Source organism: Neltuma alba, unplaced genomic scaffold (genome assembly GCF_004799145.2).
Source record: "Neltuma alba isolate B1F8T4 unplaced genomic scaffold, ASM479914v2 tig00010792_pilon, whole genome shotgun sequence".
Lineage (NCBI taxonomy): Eukaryota > Viridiplantae > Streptophyta > Magnoliopsida > Fabales > Fabaceae > Neltuma > Neltuma alba.
In genome coordinates this window covers 32,166-38,165 of record NW_021635609.1, presented here as the reverse complement: position 1 = coordinate 38,165, position 6,000 = coordinate 32,166, and positions in this window count along the sequence as shown.

Below are 6,000 nucleotides of genomic sequence, written 5' to 3'. Positions count from 1 at the left end.
TCCAAACAATTACACAACGATAACTTCTTAAGGTTGTAGTTTTCAAATTGCATCTTCTCCAACATATTGCAATTGCGTATTTCTAGATGTTCCAAACAACATAAGCCCCGAATTGTTTGGTTCAACCACTCATCGGTTATGGTTGTTGCTCTGGTCAGTTTCAAAACCCTAAGAGCTAGACAATCTGAGATATCTAATGTACATTGTTGGAGTTCATCATATCTATGACCCTCAAACTTGAAACTATGCAAGCTTTCCCCCTTCAATATTTGAATTGCTTTCAACCCTCTGCAACATTTCACTTCAATTTTCTTCAGTGACGATGAGGATGAAACCTTTATAGTTTGAAAACCATCACAACACTTGAATAGTAGTTCTTTTAACTTTGGGCATGTTATAAAAGCATCAACCGATGAAACTCTTATCCAAGTGAGCTTAAGTAAAGTCAAGAACTGTGAGGAAAATAGAGGACGAATTGAGTCATAATTCACATTCACAACAATGTTACCCATATCTCTTTGATCAAAGACCAAGTGATCATCCGTCTCTATGATACTTAGCTCTTTAACATTGTGTTTAATGGAAAAGTTTAGTAGCACATCAAACACCTTTGGATAATGATGGGAATTATTGAATATTCCCCTTTTCAAGGAGAAATAGGGAAAAATACAGGATGTGTTGATGTAAGATAAGCTGAGCTTGTGCAAGGAACCCTTTATGTAAGGGCTGCGAAGTTGGAGGGTTTTCTGGACAATGTTGAAGAAGGTCTGATTTTCATATAAAAGGTCCTCTAATGAACTGGATTTGTAACTGAAGTTTAGGGTTGGGAATGAAAGCCATGAAGAATAGAAGGACTTGGATAAGACACTGAACTTGACTGCTTCTTCATAAGGAAGCAAATGCATGATTTGGTGGATGACATGATTAGGTAGATCTTCCAGCTCTATATTATTGTTCACAGTGTTATTAACTTCACACTTTTCTGTTGATTCTTCCATTTATATATGGTCATGATCCTAGCAATCATATCAAATATGAAATATCAGAAACCTTATTTATTGGTAGATGTGTGTGTGTGTGTGTGTGTGTATACACATAAATAAATATATATGTTCATGTATATAATAAAAGAAAAAAAACCATACACAAAAAATGATTCAATTATCAGTTATCAAGTATAAGAGAAAAGGTAAGCTATTGATAAAAGAAAGATCGGTTCTGCATAGGCACCATGGGTCTAGCGAAAAGGTTTAAATCATCACTGAAAGATGTGCTATATATATTTAATGGGTGACAGTGTTAGACATGATTGTTTTTAATATGAAGATGCTTATGTTTAAAAAAAGAAAAAGGAAGATTCTGCAGTGTAGTAGCCAATAATAAACCACATAGTATAAACTAAATAAAGCATTATACACACATATATTAAGTGCGTCGAGAATGAGAGTATTTCCAACAGATATAAATTTCACATCGCTGAAAGAATCTTGACTCTTCATCATCATTATATTTGCGAAGCAACTAATTCTATTAATCCATTATGCAGAGTTGTGCAGTTGGACTACACACACATAATCTCAACGATTGCGCTTTAAGTCAAAACGATGACACTAAGAGACAAACATGAAAAGATGGACTGAAATATGAATAAGAGATGATTGTAGGTATATACCTTTGAATATCATCTCAAAGATGATCGTTCCTATTCCAGATCGACTCCCTTTCTCCTCCTCACCAAATTCCTTTGATGGCCCCTTTTTTATCATGCTTTGATGCTTTGATTTGATTTGATGGCTTTTTTTTTTACCCAAAAAAAAAACAGATTTGATGGCTTTTTTATGTGGAGCACGAATGATTTGCAAAATTTTAAATTAAATGGGGTCAAATGAGAATATTTGTAGATTTTTTAATGATAATCCTTTTGAAGGCGATAAATTTTGTCTTTTAGAATTAGATTTTCTTATTTTTATTATTTTTCACTTTTGACTCAAATCTATTATCTATTTATCGGTCTATTATCTTATCTATTATTTATCACCTATATCTAGAGTAGAGTCCTTGGCAGACCTGCAAGCAGAACATGCCACGTGGCAACCCTCCCAATCCAACACATGGAAACACCCAATTCTCTTAATTGAAATAAAATATTTAGTCAACTTAAAAAATATAATTACTAAATCTTAAGGGAAAAAGACAATAAAACCCTCTCAAAAATATCAAAAGAGAAATTAGAATGAATGAATTTTAAAATTTCAAATCAAACTCCCTGTACTATTTTGAAATTTTAAAATGTTATGAAATAACAACACTGTTCAAGTAGTCATAGTAACTATTTTTTATAGCGATTGACTACTCTAATTTCACTGTTAACTAATTTTGTTTTCAAAGCTCTAATGACTACTTTTATATGACTATTAACTATATAAGAATACTAAATAACTAAACAAAAGTAGTCACTAGATTTTCTATAATAATTAATGTATTATTTGAATTTTTGAAATAAAAATAGTCAATAGCGAAACCAGAATAATCAATAGCTAAATAAAAGTAGTCATTTGAGTTCTAGAAACAAACATAATAATTAATATGACTGGCCACAAGAGGAGTCGCTGACATTGAAGCTCCAGTGGTCGGAAACTAACTAAAGAAGCTGAGGTGTCAGTCTTTTAAAAAGAAGAAGAAGAAGAAGAAATAATGAAGGGCATTTGTGTCATTTTTTAATATTTAAAAATTCCAAAACAGTATACAAAATCTGATATAGGATTTTAAAATTCACTTATAGATTCAGCAATTTCTAGGATATTTTGTTTTATTTTTCTCAAATCTTAAACCCAAAATCCTAAAAAATCGTAATGAGACAAAATATATGATTTTACTCCCAAGCCATCTTATTAGATTTTGTTTTGGTCTTCAATGATTGACTATGTTGCGTTTTGCTACGAAAGTTGAAGAGTAACTAATACTCAAACTTTTCACAATATTTAAATTATGAGCCGTATCTTTAGATGTTAAATTTGGATTTTTTTATACATAAAAATTTTAAAACTACTCACATTTAAAATTTATAAAAGATTCATTAAACTTAATTGCATAATAGTCATTTCATTAAAATAAACCTCTTCAAAAATAAATTATTAAAGTTGGGTAGAAAGCAGGCTCCTTCAAGTGCGATAAGTGACGACACCGAGAGCAGCCCATTTTATATAATTAAAATAATAATATTTAACAATTTTGAATAAATTCATCATTAATGTCATGTATAAGTAAAAAAAATTAATAAATAGCATGTTAATAAATAAATAAATAAATCTCAATAAAATTCTGCTAAATACTTATGTTTAAATTAAGGCTTACGCTTTTAACAAATTTATATTTTGGTTATAAGGCTTAATTTAGGATTTTTAAATGTTATTAAATAACTAAAATACAATTCGTTAACTAAAAAATTAATTATTTTACTCTTCTCAAATAATCTCTCATCTCTTATGTTTATTTTTTAGAACCAAAAAACACATAAGTAATTTTATAGTGTTTTGTATATGTAACTCAAACTTTCAAAAATATTCTAACATTTTAAATTACAACATAAATAGCATTGAAATAAATATTTTGATTTCTTGTTTGTAAATATTTATTTTAAGATCTCAAAATATTTTAATTGCAAGAAATATTTAATGTTAGGTTCTTATAATTAAGGATTCCTACCCGAAAACATAATTTACAACAACTTAATATTAAATATTTTTTGTAATTAAGATATTTTAAAATCTTAAAATAAATATTTGCAACCCGAAAAAAAATATTTAGCTAAAGGGTACTTATAATGTAATTTAAAATGTTTGATTAAAATATTTTTTTGAAGGTTTTAGTTATATATACAAATTTTAAACAATACAAAATTATTTATGTTTTTTAGTCTCAAAATAATCATAAGAGATGAGGGAACACTTGGAATGGATAAAATAATCAATTTTTCTTTTTGATCAAAAGTGTAGCTTGAATTTGGATTTAGGTATTTCAGTTAAATTTAATTAGAATTTTCCCATATAAATAATGCAATTTATTAAAAAACTTGAAAATCACACGAGGACAAACAACAGACATGGCCATGTCGACCATTTAGGTGAGATCCAATAAAAAGCGAACACCTCTTGCTGGAAAGAAGACTTCAAGATAATTTTAGATGGGGATGGAAATTCAACAAACGAAACATCCAACGTTATCTACAAATGAGTCTTTATAATTTAAAAAAAAAAAAAACTAGTTTTGCTATCATATGATATAATCATACGTGTAGTTTAACCCACAGACTGGTAACTTTTAGATTGGTGACTATATTATTTATTTTTACATACATTGCATATAATATAATCATACGTGACTGGCACCGGACTTGCACAGTTTATCACAGTTCAAACTTCCACGTTGGCAATGTATAATTAATACGGCATGAATAAAATTTATAGCAGTGGTAATTTTACATATTTAGTTTTTGTAACCATTTTTAGTACTACTCTTTTGGTCCAATTTATAAGGCAGATTCTAATTCAATCTGATCCATTTATCCGTAGAGCTATTTACTTGGTTGTAGACATTCTTATGGCACCTCTAACAGAACAACAAACAGTCAGTTTTGAAGGAACTTAATGCGAACTTCTTTCAAATATGAACCTATTTGATTCAGAAAAGGAATAACTTGAATGAGTATCTTAGTTTCAATTCAAACATGGGTTATTTGATTCCCACATCACGTTCTAAGAAATATTTACCATCTAAAAATAGGAAAATGAAATACTTATCCAATACTAGATATAAAACCTATTTTATACTTAATTTACACTATAAAATGGGTCTTATATTTAAGACCAGAAGAGTATTAGTTTAACGGAAAGAGATCCATTAAGAAAAAGGTTGGGGTTAAATTTAAACTTCAAAATGTCAAGAATAGTGTGTGCAACTAATTCAAAATTTAGGGATTTTATATAATTAATGTCAAGAATAGTTTGTGCAACTAATTCAAAATTTAGGGATTTTATATAATTTAGCCTTTTACTTTTATGATTTTTTTTCTTGTTCATTCTGACAACTTCTTTATGAATATTGCCTGGGTAGAATAAGTAAATAAATAAATTGAAAGGGTCTGGGACATTTATTCGACTTGATCTGATTGTAGTACAACAGCCTAGGTAAGAGTGGCACAACAGATACACTAGAAAAAACTGAAAAAAGAGAAGCGATAATCAGAAAGCTCAATGGTTATGATAAAAAGAAAGGGCTATAAACACCTCATATTTATAGGGTCAAGGCGAACGTAATTTATGAAGGTGTAATCACACGTATTTTATTATTGTAAGATTTTCAATTGCCTTTTAATTCAGAATCGAAAATTAATGCCTAATTGATTTTCCCTCAATTCTCAATCGAGACCTTAATACATTATTGATTTCCCAGTCATTCATTCATGATCCCTTAATGATGATTTATTTTCTCAATTGACTAGGATTTGTTTAATCAGGGACATTCTTTACTCTTAAATCAAATAGTCCAACCTATCGATACCGGATTTGGACCCAAAATCCAATAGTATGCGTTTGACTAATTATTTTAACAATTTAAATGACTATAATTCCAGTCCTTGCATAATAAAATCAATAATATAAGATATGCATTAACTAATCAGTTTTTTGCTATCCAGTAAGTACCACCACGTAAAATCAATAATAAAATCAGTTTTTTGAGCCAAACAAGTAATATGCATTAACTACTCAATCACATAAAATCAATTTTGCGTTGCGTAAGCTGCCTTCAACAACATCCAAGCACCCTGTTAAACCTTATTATTTTCTCAAACTTAGTTCAAGCTTCGTGCGAATAATTGCATAAATATCATATTTTGCAGAAATGCTAGAGAAATATAAATATCTCTATATGGTCTGCGAAATTGAACCATATTAATTACATTGAAGTGGATTTTTCCCTTGCATTGCGCATAGGGAAGTC